General features: G+C 45.2%; 1 long non-coding RNA gene across 1 annotated transcript; it reads right to left on the bottom strand.

Moving 5' to 3' along the window:
• Nucleotides 1-10491: 10491 nt before the first annotated feature.
• Nucleotides 10492-12708, bottom strand: LOC132079834 (uncharacterized). Its single transcript, XR_009419468.1, has 3 exons — nt 12601-12708; nt 10948-11061; nt 10492-10592 (listed from the first exon to the last, which is right to left on the bottom strand). It is a non-coding gene; the product is annotated as an uncharacterized LOC132079834 (long non-coding RNA).
• Between the last annotated feature and the right edge of the window lie 5971 nt (nt 12709-18679).

Here is an 18679-nt window from a genome sequence, read left to right as displayed (position 1 = left end):
GTTCCAATGTGCAGAGGCATTGAGAAAATGCTGGCAGGTAGATTTGCTTCGGTTGTTTGGTTTCAGTCTCCCTGGGGTATTTGCCACCACCAAGAGCTCCTGGATTTGTAGCTGCATCAGCTATACTCTGCCTTTGTTGCAAAGGTGTTCAGACCTGCCTGGGCTCTGGGATTCATGTTTGAACTGGTCTCCATTCGTATGGAACCCACATTTCTGATATCACTGTCACTGCATGCTCTTCTACACATTGTACATCACATGAGGTTGGTCTGGTTACTTGTAAGGATGTTTTCTAGCCTAACCTCTTCACAGAAATTGAATTTGACAAAAATCACTGATAGACAGAACTGCAAAGTACATTATTTCCAATGAGGCTTCAGTGAAGTTTTACCTATTGACTTCACAACCACATCTTCAGGTTTCACATACAGGGAAAATGTTCCCTCTTTGTAAGTGTCATTCAGCAACTCTTTGATCTTGAGACTCAGGACTTCTGGTATTTCCAGGGATGTGGTCTTCACAGTGGCCTTACAGACATAGCTACAAAGAGATACACAAACGAGGCTGCCATGTTGGTAACATTTCACGAATGTAAGTGGTTAAAAAATTAAGGAGTAACTCAGATAATTACACTGAATTGGATAATGTATGTGTTTCTTTCACCCTAAGTGCAGCATTGAGGAAATATTTTCTAAAGTAGAAAATATTAGGAATACAGGTGCAAGAATCTCTCTATAGTTTCATAATATATGCCTCTAAAGGTTTCCTAATAACGTTATCTCAGCAAAGGAACACCCCTGTCACAAGTAAGGGTTTTTCAGCATTCAAAGTTCAGAGAGAGCCACTCATAAAATAGCGAGATGCTTGTGACCCTGTGACTCCAAGGGTCTCTGGAAAACCGGGATTTAACCAACCACTTTCAGTGTCTCTGGTGGATCCCACTTCTCCTCAGAACAGCTTTCACTCGAAGTAATTATGCTCGTGGACTCTGGAAGGTTGGGAAAGACTGTATGAATGTCTTCAGGCATGTCAGAAAAATGCCTGAAGCCACTCATAATGTCAGAAGAACCCATGGATGGATTGCCTCATGGACCTGTTATTTAACGGAGGGCTAATGAGTGAGAGTTCCTTAGGGCTGGGATATTTCAAGCTTTTTCAATTCACACAGTTATCCATCACTCATCATGGTCTTTCTAAACCATTCATAGCCCCTTGGAGGTGATGGGAATTCACCTCCTCCTCCTCCTCCTGGCCTGGGGTCAGAAGGCAAATAGGATTTCCAACAGAAGAGTTGCAGGATTCATCCTGGTATCCCCTCTTGGGCACTGTCTACTCACTGCTTCTGGCCCCAGTGAAAGACCCTGCTCAGGGTAGGCTCTTACAGGGAAGCATAAACCTCACAGCTTGCCGTGGAATCACTCCCAAGACCTGGGATATGAGAAGAAAACCTTGGATGCCCAAATACATTTTCCCCAAGTCAAGCATTCCTGTGCTTCTGACTTCCATGTGTACTTTTCTGGTCACCCTGAAACTCAAAGAGCCACGGATGGATATAATTTCTCCCCCTCCTAGAAATTAAATCAGTGCAAACTATGTAAATCCAATTTATAACCCTGGGTCTTACCTTTGTGATATCTGCTTTACCTTCCACTTCAGTTCACATGGAAGGACACAAAGTTAGAAAATGGTTAGAATCGACAGGCACAAATTGTTTTTTAAGGAAAGCAATTAGCAGAAACTCAGTGTGCTCTTTAAAATGGGGTCTGTTGCTTTAAATGTTACCGGGAGAAGCCTTTGTTTCACAGTACTGTCAGGGGTTCATCCGGATAATTAAACAATTTCAACAAAACACAAGAGCGTTGACATTTAGACCCTTTAACTACTATATTCTCTATACAGAGGTAAGAGAAATCTATCTGTCAATAAGAGGAATCAGAAAATAGCTAATTACATACGTGAGTCCTCCTATAGGCACTGTGGTATGGATAATTATCCCTGAAAACAAAAGAGAATAGAACAATTATTTCACGGTAGCATGTAACTGTAACATGCCCAATTCTGCTACCACCTAAAAACAAGATCTTGTGACCACAATAAGCTAGACTTTACAGCTTGGAAGTCATCTGGAATTAAGCACAGGTATATCTACAGAAGTCACCAGAACCGAGTACTATAATTGATATGCACGCTGGCAAAAAAATACTTCTTCCAAAATGGGAGGAACCTTCCCTTAATGTTTTATGGATGGGATTCATCCCATGTGAATATTGCAGTGTGTTACTGTATTGTCATCTATAAAACAAGCAGTACCTGCGGAAGTCAGAGAAGGAAGCAGGAAGTCAAAATAGATATAAAATGACAAAATTCTGCATCCATGCATGTGACATGTTTACAAATTGCTAAAATATCCCTCTCTGCTGCTCACAGTTTGGATGATAATACAGTGGATTGGCCTAAAAGGAACAAAATAGGGGAATCTGGTGCAAGAAACCATTGTTTCTAGCAGCGCTTTCAAGCTATAACATCCTTTCATTAGACAGTGCCACACGAGAGCCAGTCCCCGGGGTCTGTGAGCCTTGTTCCCCTCTGTAACCCCCAAACAGACCGGTCAGTTGGGAAATGGGTATCTGGAACTTGACTGCTCAAAGCACAGAGGGTCAAGGTGACACCACCACACAGCCAGAACCTTACCTGACTTCAAAATTTGTCACAACAAACCCTTGTCCAGTTAGTATGATATTAAACTGGAAAGAAAACAGTAACATTTTTATTAACATGATATATCAATACTTCTTCTAGACCTGCTTGTAAAATTAGAATTTTCATCGGTCCTAAATCCCAATGAAAGCGGCTAAGAATTTTTGCAAAAATTTTAAGCTTTTCCCTTCCTTCAAAATTTCATTTTGTCCTGTTATACATTGAATAATGTGAGTCTGGAACACCACAACTGTTACATGGATGCTCATTTCTGTGTTGTCCTGACAGTTTGCATTCTGTTCATTGGGTGTGGGACTAGATGACTTACAGAGGTCCCTTCCAACCCATTCTATTCCAACACAAGGTATTGTACGATCCTACCAGCTGTCCTCATGTGATACTTGCTAGAAACATATGAGAATGAGAAAAGGAAGCTACTCACCCAGTGTTCAAGAAGCCTCCTTGCATCACAGCAATCTGGTGCCCTCTCCATTTTATAGAGAAGAGAGAGGTTCAGGTGCACATTAAAGAATCTGACTGTAAGGAGAGGACAGAGGTGAGAAACATTCTGCAGCTTGCACAGAAGGCAAGCTGCTCCCCTTCTCTTCTCCTCACTCTCCTGTAGGACCACGGCTGTGTTCCCATTCCTACAGCGCCGAGTGTCTTTGGGAAACCCCAGACAGTAGTGTCCAAGTCTATGTTACTGCTGCATCGATAGGAATTTTTGTAAATACCTCAAGGACCCAAACAGTTACATTATCACACGTCAACAATGTGGTTCATACCTGAGGGGCACCGTCTCAGTTTTTACTGCCTGATGAGAATGCACAGGCAGAGACAGGAGGATTTGATGACATGGGACACCTTGCTAAGCAGCAAGGGCTTAAACACGTGACTTCACTTGTCACATCTACAGTGTTTGTTAGTGTCAATGACAACCACATCAACCTTTAAGACAGCCCCCCGAGCACTTACGTGGCATGGTACCATTGGTACTGACTGGAAATACCGGGGACAGCATAGGGGCCCTTGTTGAGGATGCTTGACTGAAGGCTGCTGGAAAAAACCATAAAAGGCCTGAGAATCCACACTAGCAAAAGTGTGAGGGAAAGCACAGTTCATGTGAGAGAAAGGTTTGAGTACTTCTGTGAAGGTCATTGTTACAAGGACCTGCTGTGGTTCCTCAGATTTCAGCAGGGAGAAGGCAAAGGGCAAAATACATCCACACTGGGTGTTTTTCTTTATAGAGAGGTTAACACAGCATAGCAAAGGAAAATACAGGATTTAGATCACAGGCAAAAACAGAGCTTATGCACTTTTATCCTTTTTCATTTCTTGTGTTGGAGGACAGTTATCTGTGTTCCCTTCTTGCCCGTGTAAGATGTGCCAGCCTTCAGGGAAAGGCATTTGTAACGTCTGTGAAAGGAACATTGATATTCATTGTCTGAGGCTTAATGATAACCTGGCATAAAAATTCCCATTTTAAATGCTCGCCATCCTGCCTGTTGTTTTCAAAGTAAAAAAATTCCAGGCATTCATTCATAGCTAATTTTCCTTGAAGAGAATCCCCTTGTCAAAGCAGATATGACTTTTGCATTTTGCATGTATCTGCCACATCACCAGGCAGACAGGGAGAAAATGGATGATGCTTGTCACCTGTGAAAGGAATGAGTGTGTCTTTACAAATAGAGTGTTTGAGCCAGCTTGTAGGTAAGACCAGAGATTGATAGACAAGATAGTAAGAGAAAGGAACCATAAAATTCAGAGGAATAGTACTAATTGACTGAACAGAGATACAGAATGGGGGGGAGGTGGGGGGAGAGGGTTACATATTAGGGGGATCATGTGGCAGGTGATTCGGTAAGTCTGTACCACTCAAGTACCTCAGCCAACGGAGAAAGAGAGAGGATGATATGGCCAGGAAAATAGGATTAAAAGGACGCTGTGTCCTCCAACAATTTGAGAGACCCTGGGGGAAATAGCCCATGGCCTCTCCCTTTATTTGAATAAAGTTACAGGCCTCCTCTATCTCCTTTTTGGATGCAAACCTCTGCACTGTGAATATTTTTGCACACATGTACAACAGAAAATCACAGTGAACTGAATCACCCTGTTGCATTACAGGCCTGGGTGCTGAAAAAAAAACAGGATCACAAAATTTTGCCCCAGAAGTGCCATTTCCTTGCGAGGCTGGTAATTGGTATTTTTTAGTTCACACTCTGATGTGACTGTGAGAGACTTGCCATTGCAGCTCTGGCTATGAGCAATAAATTCAACATATGATACAAAGCCAAATATCTATGAATAAGGAGCATGGTCAGAAAGAAGCAGGGTTAGGCCATGCTTCATACACAAAACACTGTTCTCTCTACTGTAGTTCAAGTTAAGGACACTCATCCATGCTCAAAATAAAACAGTCCAACTCACTCAAATCAATGACAATTCATTCATGGACAATAACAGAAACAGGGGCTGGTAATAACTTGAAGTCTCCTACTTTTATCCTAAACGACTTCTAAATTGTCTTCTGAAGTTCAAAGGACAGCTGAAATCAAAAGACAGCAGGCATGCTACAGTACCTAAGTTTCTGCGTGCTAGGCACAGATTTGATTTTTCCCTTTGCACTAAGCCACAGGCTGTGAAGTCAGCACAGAGTCAAACTGGAGCAAGTGGACAATGAAGCAACTAAAATCCAGCTCTGAGTCATCAGGCATGCCGTATCACTGGAATAAATATGTTTTTCATCCTACAGAAATATAGACATGATATTAGGATATGATCCACTGAGCTGCATTCCAAACTATTAGAACACCTGGGGCTCGACTAGTCTCCCTGCACATTCCAGTGCTGCAGATTCTCTCCAGGTAGAATTGAATCTGCAGAGGGCGATCACAGGCTCCACTCCATTCCTGTTGTTATCAGTGTAACGTTTCAAAAACCATTGCCTCACAGGTGATGTGATTCTGCTTGTGAAAAGAGGACTGAGATGCGATGGCAGACAAGGTCTGAAGCCATGAGACTACTGTACCACTGACTTTTTAAAGTCCAACTCAAGGATTTTCATTTAAGCATTAATAAATGGTCTGTTTGGCATCCTGTAAATATGTACGGTTTCCAATAGGTGAGCATCAAAAATGAGGCTAACCAATAAGAGGATTGCAATAAATATATTTCTATATTATTAGCAGTCATTTTCAGATACTGAATATTCATCCCTCTCTCAGATTATGTAAAATTAAGAAGAAAACCAGAAAGCAGTGAGTGGGTGAGGCAGAGGGAGGAAGAGATGCAGACTGAATCAGTGAGAGGATGAGAACACACACTTGGACACATATTTATCATTCGTTCCCAGTAAATCCAGGAGTTCTCCATGCAGAGAGCCTTCTTCTGTAAGCAAACCACATTGGGAAAGAGAGTAAAAAAAGGGAAATAAAGTGTCGCTTCCAAAGAAAAAGCTGCCCTACATCCTCATTTGAGTACCTCCCCACATTATGATTAAAAATTTAAAAGTTTATTCTATTTCTTGTTTATGCTGCCTTTGAAATTTGAGACTGCCCAAGCTACCAGTAAAAACAAGTTTAACTCTGCAACAGAAAACAAAGTCCTCAAGACATGTCAAATAGGAAACAATACATAGTTCAGATCTAGGGTCCATGTGGTCCAGTACCAGGTTGGGTGTTTGACTTTCTCATCCAAGGCTGAGAGAAAGTTGACAGATTTGGCAGGAGCTAGATATTAACTCAGTCTTTTTATTATGAAGGTTTTCTTTGGGAAGAGTCTGAGTTTTCCTCAACAGGGCAGTGGGCTGGAAGTGACCACAGTCCTGCAGGGTGAATTTTAGAAGCACAAATTATCTCTGTGCCCTGCATTGTTCTTGAAGAGAAGTGAAAGAAAGGAATACAAAAACCGGCATAGAACTAGTTATTGTTTTCCTGGGATTTATGTTAGAGTGAAAGGATGCTGACCGTGTTCACGACACACAGCTTACCATGCAGAACTCAAGGCCTGAATCATTACTGCAGAACCTGGCTTGGTCTGCAGTTTTCTGCATTTCCCAGGACACTGAGGAGCAACCAGACAGCTCCTATTTCACAGCGACCAAAGTAAAACTAGAAAAAGACTATGCAGAAATACAGTAGGGGAAGAAGTGAATAATGACAAAACACAAGCCTTTTCACCTCCAAACATGGATGACGGTTGTGATGCCATCAAAACCTGACATTTCACTCCTTGATGCATTTTCTTATTAGTACTGGCTCATCTGCAGTATGAATTATGTCCAGACTTGGCCAGTGTGCTTCAGGGACCCTCATAATGGCTAAAGGCAAAGGGCCAGAATAAGAGCTGCTGCTCTGGGACAGAACACAAGGAAAGTGGGCTCCTGTAGGGATAAAGTGTGTGTGCACAAATCAAGACACCATCAGACTGGTGGATGCCCAGAGCCTGCTGGAAGCACCATTCATGTAATTAGTCCTGAGCAGAATTACTGTACCTGTCAGGAGAAAAAGGTAAGCAGCAGTCACCAAGATGCAAAAGACCTTATCAGCAGAGCTCTGTTCAGGCCAACGCAGGAACCTCTTCATTTTCTAGGCATGGTCTGAAAAAAGAGATGTTGGTGAGCACCCCCTTCCCACTTGGCTGAGAAATTCAAACTGCTCCTGCAATCTGCTGGAATGGCATTGACAGCACAGAGGCCCAGAAGTCCTCGTTCTGTGCGATGGGGCTGAGTTGCTAGATCAGCCATCTCTGTAAAAGTCACAGCTACAGAAACCCTCTCGATTCTGCTGGTTTCTAAAAGAGATGAAGCTCATACAACAACACTGAACACGTTTCGGTCACCTGTCACAACTCTGTAGGCCTGTAATCACCTTCCAGTCTGCTTTGACAAAGTGGTGAAGTTCCTAAAAACATAGGGGAACATGAGAAGAGAAAGCCCTACCAGTGCCTCTAAGCTGGCTGTGCTGACCCGCAGTGATATCCTACAGACTTTGGTGGGATGGTAAACCACACAGCAGCAGACAGGGCAAAGGGAGAAACAGGACACTTCTCACAGACAGCACAGCCAGTAAAAGTATTTGTTCTCACTCGTGGGCTGTGACTACAAGCAAATTTTCATCAGTGTAATTCAGCCTTGGGAACACGTTTACAATTGAGACAGGGCTAGTTCCAGGGTATAAGCATATACTGAACGCTTAAATCCAAATATGCCAGTCTAAACAGAAAGGGCTTTATTCTGTTTTGTGCTTCAGTTTGACTAAAGTTGCTTGCAAAATGACTACAGTTAAACCGGCTCAACAAAAAGTGGACAGGCAGCCTCGATGTCTGAGAGCCCCAGACTCGCTCCCTGTGCCCTGCAACTCCACTTGTGCCACTCTGCTTCCTCTACTCACTTCACCAGGCATCAAAGGAAGGACTTAATCTTGGTTCAGGACCAAACTGGATTAAATCTTAACTTATTCATGAGTTACATAAAATGACTGTGAGGGATGAACTAGATCCTCAGATCGTCTAAGGTGGCCACGCTCCATTCCATGGAGTCACCTGGCTTCACATCAGACACAGCCCTCACCTGGGGCTCTCCACATAGGGTTACGGCACCCTGCCCACTGGCAAAATGAAAGCTGTCCCTTTGTGTTCAGACACTAGAAAATTATAAAAACCTCTGAGCTAATGACAACTCCATCCATTTCCTTTAAAAATTGCACTTTACAAAATTTACAATGTTAGGAAATGGCATCCAGTTTTCCATTTACTGCTGTGACAACAAATCTCCCAGCTTTCAATGCTATTACTCTGACAATTTTTTGCTGATTTTGCAGTAACATTTAAGGAATAAAACATTGTGCTCCCAGCCCGTGGCACGTAAATATATTTTCATACTTTCTTCTAAGAACACCATAGTTATTTAAAGGCTCTGCTCAAAAACTCACCTCCCTGTGTAGCGTGGCTCAGGTAGATTTTTGCTCCACACTGTTTCTTCTGTCAGATGCCAAAAGACCAGTGAAGAAAATATGAAGAGGAAATCAGATGGGACATTGCAATGTTTTCGGTGGGTCAGGAAATGAAGAGCAAGTTGTTCTGTTTTGAAACCACTTTTCTAAGGTCCTGGAAAATCTGCTACAATAACAAATCTCTGCTTTCAACCTTCTCTTTTATTACTCCAGAAATGATTTGTTGACTTTTGCAATAATATTTAAGAAAAAAATCATTACCCTCCCAGCCTACGGTACGTCACAGGATCACCCAGGTTTTGTCCAGAGCAAAGTCCAGAGTATGCAGCACTGTAAAACACAAATTAGACAGAAACAACTGAAGAGATCCCCTCATTTCTGTTTCAAAAGTGACTGCACTGAAGAACTCTAGTTGAAAATTACCCCCAATAGCTAGCCCATATTTGTGTAGTATAAAGATGAACACCAGCTTCTTTCTTCCTTCCTGCAAGATATTAATTAGTCATTGCCAAGTTCCAAAAATACTAATTGTTGCTTGCTGCTGAGAAAGATTTCATGAGTGAGGTCTCAGAGAGAGTGGCCCCTGAGAAGGACACCCCTGTGTGCCTGTCACTTTGGTCAGCCAGAGATCAACTTCTGAATTTTGTGAGTTAGCTCCAGAGGGACAAAATCAGCCCTGGAGGCGTGGTAGCTGTCTCCTGCAGGAGCGTGATCTTAAATGTTCTGACAGCAGCTCCAGGTTGTTCACTCCCCTTACTGGGTCTGAGAGGGATGTAAGAAAAACCAGAGAAAGCCTCAACCTCCCAAGGCTGCTGAGCAGCGCACCCTGCTAGTCCAGGTACTCTAGGCTCCAAAAGTAATAGAAGCATCCCTTCCTTCAGCTTCCCTACGTACCCATCCATCGTCACCTTATTGCTCACAAATCTGTCTCCTCCTCTTGGTTACCCCCATTTAAACACCGCAGACTTCAAGTTTTTCCTCAAAAAACTGAGAGCACCCCTTAACCAAACTGCTTTATATCTCAGCAGCTCTTCTCCTGCTTTGCCTTCCCCCTGTGCACCCGCACAGACCCTCTTACAGTCAAATAGCTGCAGCTGAGCACCCTCCTGCCATCCAGCAACTTCGACCAGCAGGTCTCAGTCTCCTATCATGGGCAGATCACATCCATGAAAATTGCTTGGCAAGCACTGCGTCTCACCAAGCCCATGCTGCATAGCTTCTCCTAGCTTCTAGAACTTGCATAAACTCTTGCATGCAGAGCCTTTCTTTCTTCTGAACAGGGACTGCACAGGACTTTCAATGATTTTTATTTCCTTCATCTTCTTTTATCTGTTTTTCAGTTCACTTCAATGCTTAAAATTATTCAGCACAGGTTTTTTATCAGCTTCACTAGAGCTGATGGCAAAGGGTCTGGAATGCCATGAGAGGGCACCTCTTTCTTAACTCAGAGGCACACCACGATTTAACAGCCAGCATCCTGCATCCATTTTTAGTCAAAACTTTCATTTAGAAGATTTAGAAGATGGCCTTTAGGACTTAGAGCAGGAAAAGACTGTGTCTGAGGAGTACAATGAAATGAAGCAGAGAGCCAGAACACAGAACACGTTCAGGCTCAGTAAGGCCATTCAGATAAAAATAAATTTTGCTTTAGGTTGGATGAGCGAAGATTTTTGCCAGGAGGTTGCTATGGTGACTTTTCAGCTCTCCCAAACCTCCTCATACTGTAATTACATCTCAGAACCCAGAAGCTAAGAATGTGCAATTCTTTGGAGGAAGAATGTGGGTGGCTGACTCTTCAGGATGTTTGTTAACCAGCCATTTTTATTCTAAAACAAAAAGATCCATATTCTTGTGCTTTTAACAGGTGCTTGCAGTTTCTGTGAACTCTTCAGGCATTTCTGGCTGCCATGTTCCAAGACCTTCTTGAATAACTTTTAAGCTATCCTGCAAAGGTTAATTAAAGGATGTTTAGCTCCAGTTGGGCTGAGCTTTCTTCAAATCAGTGCACATTTCACTTTGGTACCTAAACTAAAAAGCACACAATGACAGGAGCATTCTTGCATTTCCTCAGCGTTTGTAATTTATGTTAGTTGTCATTGACTGAGCACTGAAAACACAGAAAGCTGTGCAAATATTATTCACGCTCTCTGGTCATCAGACTTACCCAGTTCTGCCCAGCTCCCCTGAGATAAAGCACCAATAAAAAAGAATTAAAGCCCAGAACACATATTATTTGGTTCAGTGTAAAATACTGAACAGCACAGGGAACCGGTACTAAGTTTCAACATACAATTCTCACCGTTTTTCTTCAAAACAGATGCATCAGCTGCCATTTACAGCCACACAGCACAGGGGCCTGGTTGCAGAGGACAGTGGGCCAAGGGAGGGCTGGAACTACCCTCAGAACACTGACCTGTAAACAGCATCATAAAATCATAACAAATACCATTAATAGTTCATGAACTAGAAGCCAGTAAATTTTATTGCAAATTATTAGATTGCTTCACTATGTAGGGGCAAGATAAGATAGCAGGGTGTTTATTTTCCTGAGAGTTGACAGTCAGTCCATACAAACTTCCAGATTACAAATTGCTTGAAGTACAAGATTGACTTAGTTTTTTTGGGGTTTTTTTTTTTTTTAATTTCACAGCTTGGAGAAAATCTTTTTGGCCCTGAGTTACGGAGTCCTGCAGCAAGCATTCCAGAAATCTGGCTAAAATCCTCCCACTCCAAGGTGCAGCAGCTCCAGGTGTGACCAGTGAGAATGAGGAGGGGGCAGCTCCTGCCAGAGGCTGCTTTCGGAGGGTTACCTGGGCACACCTGCACAGGGAACTGCCAGCCCAGAGAAGGAAACGGAAGTATCCCGAATGTCCCTCGGGGAACGGCGGTGGGAGCATCCGGCAGGGGCTGCGGAGCAGCCAGGTGCGTGCGGGCACGGAGCCCCGCTCGGAGAAAATGCCGAGGGAGGAGCCGTCGTGCCAAGGGGCAGCACCAGAGCAGGTGGGGCAGCATGCGGGGTCCTGGAGGACTTTCAGCTTTTATCAGTCCCTCCCCAGTGCCCCCAGAAAAGGGAGGGATTGGTAGGAGAAAGGGGATTTAATTGAGGGGCAAAGCTTCCTTTCCCACAATTGTCCGCATTCAAATTGAAGAGGAATCTGCTTCCCCTGCAACTTCAATGGTCTCAATCGAAGGAAACCCTGCCTCTTCCATGCCGTTACGGGTTTTAATTGATAGAGAGTCCCCATCTTTCATTATTTTGCAGTTTAAATGGAAGGGGAAAACCTTGATGATGCTTTTTTATGAGTTCGAATTAAGGGTAGCTCTGCCCTTTTCATCATAATAAGGCTTAAACGGAGAGGGAAGCCGAACTGTTCCTCCTTTTTAAGGGTTTGAATTGATGGAAAAAGCCCCCGTTTTCCATCACTGGAGAGATTTAAGCTGAGGAATGCTCCTCTTTGCCCAATGTTTTAGGGGATTAAATTAAAGGGGAGAAGCCATTTATTTGCCACTGTATTAGTCTAAGTGGAGGTAACTGACCTATTTCCTCATTTTAAGGGGTGCACTTAAAGCGAACTTCGCCTTTTCCAGCTTTTTAGGGGTTTAAAACTGCATTCCAGGGCACTTCTACCCACATCCTGGTATCAAATATTTTGGATGGGAGCAAGGCCAGCACGTGTTCACATATGTAATCCTAATACCACGTGGAAGTCTATTATTTTTCTTATTTTTATTTAAAATGGAGATAGCTCCAATTAGACATTCTAAGGAGACTTTGATGACTCATATCATTAGTATTCTTCTCCACTCTACTTAGTCACACATGAAGTACTACTTAGCAGTCACTGAAGAATAATTATGCAAGTTAGCGGCAACTTGATAAGTTGCTGTTAACTTACATAAATTGCCCAAATTACCAAGCTACGATGCCTAAATACAAGGTTTTATTTCATACCTGTTTTCTGCCCTTTTGTTCCAAGTAGCTGTAGCAAAACAGAGAGTGCTGCCATTTCCCCGAAGAGCTTTCTCCTATATCAAGCCCTTTACTCCCCTTGAATTCAAGTCAGAGGGGCCAAACAGCTGCAGCTGCTCTGAGGGCTTTTATACCCAGTGGGATTTGCCCCCTCCCTTTTCCTGGGTGCCATGGAAATGAGAGGTGGGCACAATCAGGGGTATATTAACCCCAGCCTGGGCTGAGGGGCTTCATTCCCTCTCCGGGATGTGCTGGGGTAAGAGCTCTCCTCTCATTTCAGTGGAAAGGCTCTTTCAGCTTATCTCATCTTGCTTTTAGCAGGTGCTTTTAGATATTTAAAGCAACAGAGGCTTGAAGCCATTGTGAAGAAAGCAGCAATGGACACAGAGAGTATTTAAGTTCTTGATTTTTGGGTTGTGTGCTTAGGGGTGGTAAGGTGCTTTGGTATTTCCTGGTTTTGCTTTTGTGGGTTTTTTTGTTTTGTTTTGGTTTTGGGGTTTTTGTTGTTGGTTTTGTTTTTCTTTGGAAGAGTGCAGCTTCCAGAAATTCCAGGTTGTGCCAAGTGTGACACTTGAGATTTTTCAGCAGTTTTATCATGTCACAAAAGAGTGGTGAAGATAATGTTTTACATTGAGGGTTTAGATGAGGATTGTGACTCGGAGAGGGATGGTGAGCAGGTATCTGGTTAGGAAGTTTTTCTGGGGGGTTTTGAAAGCAGCAGGGTGAGAAAGCGTGTTTATTTGAGCACACACCCCCCCCCCCCCCCCCCCCCCCCAGGCTTTCAGAAGCCTAGCAGAGGCATTCCCATGTCCTGCAGCACACAAGATCATCCACTGCACTCACAGGTATGCCATTTAACTTTGCCTTTCTCTTACCCAGGTGCCACACCTAATAAAGGCCGCAGCCTTGGAATCAGGATGAAGCTGGAGCCTGAAGGAGCCAGGCACACTCAGGAGAGGGCAAGTAGTTGAATGGCTGGGATTTGGCCCACATAACTCTGGACTCACACTTTGGTTTTGGTTTTCTTTATTGTAGCTGACCAAGAAGCTAACAGGCAATCACAGGGCCCTTGGAGGCAGACTCATTTCAGGTGCAATGTGGATTCCCATCACCGATCAACCAAAAGATAAGTTGGGGGTCATGGCTTGGAGATGGGATGATGGGAGAGTATCAGGTTGGGAGTTGTTGGGGCAGATTTAGAAATTAGCAGAGGGAAAAGCAATCTTCTCCAAGGGCCTCTTAGGACAGGTAAAGGGAGGGGCTCTACTTTTGATGGCAGCTTTCAGGCGGGCAGTGCAGAACAGCTCTGGTCTGTCTGGTGTGCCGTGTTCCCTAGCGTGTCTTTGGGGTCCCTTTTGCCTTCTCCCCTTGAGGCCCTCACCACGAGCATAATGTGTTGTGTTTGATGTCCCCCGTTTGTCATGTTCTTTGTCACGGGTGTGTGCACACATCGGTGCCGGAGCTGTTCTGCCCTGCCGCATGGCCTGCTGCAATAGGACAAGTCCTGGGGACTTGCAGTTTGTGGGGTGTCACTGGACTCTAGATGATATTCCTAGATAGACACAGCATGTTTGGAGCTGTGAAGTCATCCTGCAGCCCTTTGACTTTTGTCCTCACTTTCAGATGCAGAGGATAAAATCCAGGGCAAAATCCATCCACCCATGCCAGGTGAGGAGGTTCCCCAGAGCAGGTCAGTCACTCTTTGTCTCTGCAGGGGGAGTGTGAAGTGTGACTCTGTTACACTACTGTTCTTTTCCTTTTTAGGAAGTAAAGCTGGATATCAGCAGTGAAGGTGAGATGGGCAAGGTGAACATGGAGTAGCCTACAGAAGCAGTTGTTATTGCTCAAGTTTCTGTGCTGCAATTCTAAGCATCTGTTCCTATATCTGTGCTGGGCATTCTTAGGACAATGGTGAGTAGCAGAATTGTTGGGGTTTGGCCAGTGTGCTGCTGAGGTCATGCATTGACATTTGGTTTTCTTTAATGTAGCTGACTACAAAACAACAGGAGTTGTTGTTCAATAACAGTGCCAGCAGGAACTTCCCAGATGCAGAGGCCACCATCTATTGTACATGACGTGGACGTGTGTCCCCAGATATCTGAGAGATAAGTAGAGGGCTAAGACCCACAGAGGGGATGAAGGCATGGTGCTGGGTCGGGAATTACTGGGAGGGGGTTTTGAGTCTGCTTTGGAGGTGGGGGGTGTCCATGAAGTGGCCCCTTAGGCCCTATAAATGCAAAGTCTCCCTTTTGATCACAGTGCTGAGGCGCGCAGGGCAGAGCAGTCCTGGTGTGTCTCGTGTCACTTGTCTGTTGTGCATTATGTGTTGTTTGTGTATCTCATGTCTTTTACCTTAGCCTTTGAGGGGTCTGTCAGAAACCTTGGCATCATTGTTAGCAACTGTGGTCTCTGCATTCCTTGGCCTGGCACCCAGGCCATAGATGTGATTCTGATATCTGTCTGAGCTCCCCAGTCAAAAGTTCTCTCTTTGGAAGCAACCAGTCAGATGTCTTTTCAGGTCTTGTTCTGAGCTGTATGGACAGCTATGCCCCACCCAGATCCATTATGGTGGATTAGGACTTGTAAGAATGTGAGGTCAGGTAGAGGATTCTGACTGTAGGATTCTCAGGCATCCATCTTTGCTGTTCTTGCAACAAATCATTCAGTTAGCATCTTCTTCCTCCAGAGTTCTCTGAGCCTCATCAGCTCGCCATCAGCTTCAACTCTTCTTCTTTTGCATTCTCTCAGTCCTTGCAGCCATTTTCCTTGCCGAGAGATTTCTGTCCGTGTGTTGTGCCCTTTGTTTGTCATGTCCTGTCTGTCCTGTGTCAGGGGTGTGTGCACATATTTGTGCCGGAGCTGCTCTGCTCTGCCGCATAGCCTGGTGCAATAGGGGAAGTCCCGGGGACTTGGAATGTGTAATGTGGTGTGCTATTGGACTCTAGATGGGATTTGTAGATGGACACAGGATATCCGGAGCTCTTCAGTTATCCTGCAGCAGTTTGACTCCTGTATATACTTTATTTCAGATTGAGATGGATTAAATCTGTGCCAGCGGGCCTCATCCGGGGTGAAGGGATTCCCACCAGCAGGTGAGGCATTGTTTATCTCTGCAGCAGAAGTGTATATGGTGACTCTGTTGCAGCTCTGTTCTTCGTCTTTCTCTTTAAGAAGCAAATGTGGATACAAGCAGTCAAGGTGAGGAGGGGAGAGAAGTGGTTGTTATGGCTCAGCTCTCAAGCACAACAATTTTTCAGCAGATTGATCATGTCACAAGAGGGATCTGCCCAGTGTCAAGGATGATGATTGAGATTGAGGCTTCAGGTGAGTTGAGGATTGTGACTGGGAGAGGGAGGGTGAGCAGGTATCCAGTTGTGAGTTCTTGGGAGAGGGTTTGCAGGCAGCAGGCTGAGGAAGGGTCTTTATTGGAGGGCCCCCCCCACAAGGCTGTTCAGAAGCCTAGCAGAGGCATTCCCATGTCTTACAGCACACAAGGTCATCTACTGCACTCACAGGAATGCCTTTAACTTTGCCTTTCTCTAGGTGCCACTGCTAATGAAGGCCACAGCCTTGGAATCAGGATGAAGCTGGAGCCTGAAGGAGCCATGCACACTCAGGAGAGGGCAAGTAGCTGAATGGCTGGGATCTGCCCCACATAACTCTGGACTCATACTTTGGTTTTGGTTTTTTTTGTTGTAGCTGACCCAGAGGCTCACAGGCCATCACGGGGCCCTCCGAGGCAGACTCATTTCAGGTGCGACGTGGATTCCCATCACTGATCATCCAAAAGATAAGTCGGGGGACTCGGGCTGGAGATGGGAGAGTAGCAGATTGGGAGTTCTTGGGACAGATTTAAAAGCTAGTAGAAGGAAAAGCAACCTTTTCCAAGGGTCTCTTAGGACAGCCAAAGGGAGAGGCTCTGCTTTTAATGGCAGCTTTCAGGCGGGCAGTGCAGAACAGCTCTGGTCTGTCTCGTGTTGTCCCGTATGGTGTGTTACCTGGTCTGTCTTTGGGGTCCCTTTTGCCTTCTCCCCTCGAGGCTTTCAGCACAAGCATGATGTGTTGTGTTTACTGTCCCCCTGTTTGTCACGTTCTTTGTCACGGGTGTGTGCACACATTTCTGCTGGAGCTGTTCTGCCCTGCTGTATGGCCTCCTGCAATAGGACAAACCATGGGGAGTTGAAATTTTTAATATGGGCTGTACTTGGGCTCTAGATGCTATTCCTAGGTTGACATAAGGTGTTTGCAGCTTTTGAGTTATCCTGGTGGTGTTTGACATATGTTCTAACTTTCTTTCAGGTGCAGATGCATTCCATGTGTGGCAGAGGGGTAGAGTTAGGAGGTGCCGGGCCTTCTTAGGAGCGTGGTGAGTAGCAGAGTGGTGGGGTTTTGGCCGATGCGATGCCAAGATCAGGCACTGATGTTTGGTTCTCTTTAATACAGCTGTCTGAGAGACCCCAGCCCCGGTGCTAGCAGGACCTTCCCAGCTGACGAGGTGGCCTTTCTTTGCACCTGACAGGGACCAGCATCCCCAGATGTATGAGAGATAAGTAGAGGGCTGTGACCCACAGAGGGGCTGAAAGCACGGTGCTGGTTTGGGAATTCCTGGGAGGGGGTTTTGAGTCCAATTTGGGGGGGGGGGGGGGTGGTGTGTTCATGAAGTGGCCCCTTAGGCCCCCATCAAAGCCAAGTCTCACTTTTGATTGCAGTGCTGAGGTGTGCAGCAGGGCAGAGCAGTCCCGGTGTGTCTTGTGTCACTTGTCTATTGTGCATTATGTGTTGTTTGTGTATGCCATATCTTTCACTTAGTGGGGGGGGGCCTGTCAGTGCCCCTGGCATCAGTGTTAGCCTCTGCGATCTCTGCATTCCTTGGCCTGGTGCCCAGGCCACAGAACTTTTGACTCGGGAGCTCAGACAAGCATCAGACTCTCTTCTCTCTTTGGAAGCATCCAGTCAGACATCTTGTCAGGTCTTGTTCTGAGCTGTATGGACAGCTGTGCACCACCTGGATCCATTATGGTGGATTAGGACTTGCAATAATATGAGGTTAGGTGCAGCATTCTGACCGTAGGATTCCTAGGCATCCATCTTTACTGTCCTTGGAATTAATCATTCAGTTAGCAACTTCCTTCAGGGTTCTCTGAGCCTCATCAGCTCACCATCGGTCTCAGCTCGGTCATCTCCTTTTGCATTCTCTCAGTCCTTGCAGCCATTTTCCTTGCCAAGAGATTTCTGTCTGTGTGTTGTGCCCATTGTTTGTCACGTCCTGTCCTGTGTCACGGGTGTCAGCACACATTTGGGACGGGGCTGCTCTGCCCTGCCGCATAGCCTGGTGCGATAGGAGAAGTCTTGGAGACTTGGAATGTGTAATGTGGGGTGTAGTTGGACTCTAGATGGGATTTGTAGATGGACACAGGATATCTGGAGCTCATCAGTTATCCTGCAACAGTGTGACTCTTGTCCTTTTTTTCAGATTCAGATGGATTAAATCTGTGCCAGAGGGCCCCATGTCAGGTGCACACAGGTCATCCACTGCACTCAGAGGAATGCCATTTAACTTTGCCTTTCTCTAACCCAGGTCCCACCCTTAGTAAAGGCCACAGCCTTGGAATCAGGATGAAGCTGGAGCCTGAAGGAGCCAGGCACACTCAGGAGAGGGCAAGTAGCTGCCTTGGTGGGATTTGGCCCACATAACTCTGGACTCACTCTTTGATTTTGGTTTTCTTTATTGCAGCTGACTGAGAGGCTCACAGGCCGTCACGAGGCCCTCCGAGGCAGACTCATTTCAGGTGCAACGTGGATCCGCATCACCGATCATGCAAAAGATAAGTTGGGGGCCACGGCCTGGAGATGGGAGAGTAGTAGATCGGGAGTTTTGGGCCAGATTTAAAAATCACCAGAGGGAAAAGTAGTCTTCTCCAAGGGCCTCTTAGGAGAGCTAAAGGGAGAGGCTCTACTTTTGATGGCAGCTTTTACGCAGGCAGTGCAGAACAGCTCCGGTCTGTGTCGTGTTGTCTGGTGTTCCGTGTTACCTAGTGTCTTTGGGGTCCCTTTTGCCTTC

Source organism: Ammospiza nelsoni, chromosome 15, assembly GCF_027579445.1.
Source record: "Ammospiza nelsoni isolate bAmmNel1 chromosome 15, bAmmNel1.pri, whole genome shotgun sequence".
In the NCBI taxonomy this organism is placed as follows: Eukaryota; Metazoa; Chordata; class Aves; order Passeriformes; family Passerellidae; genus Ammospiza; species Ammospiza nelsoni.
This window is presented reverse-complemented; position numbering and strand designations above follow the sequence as displayed.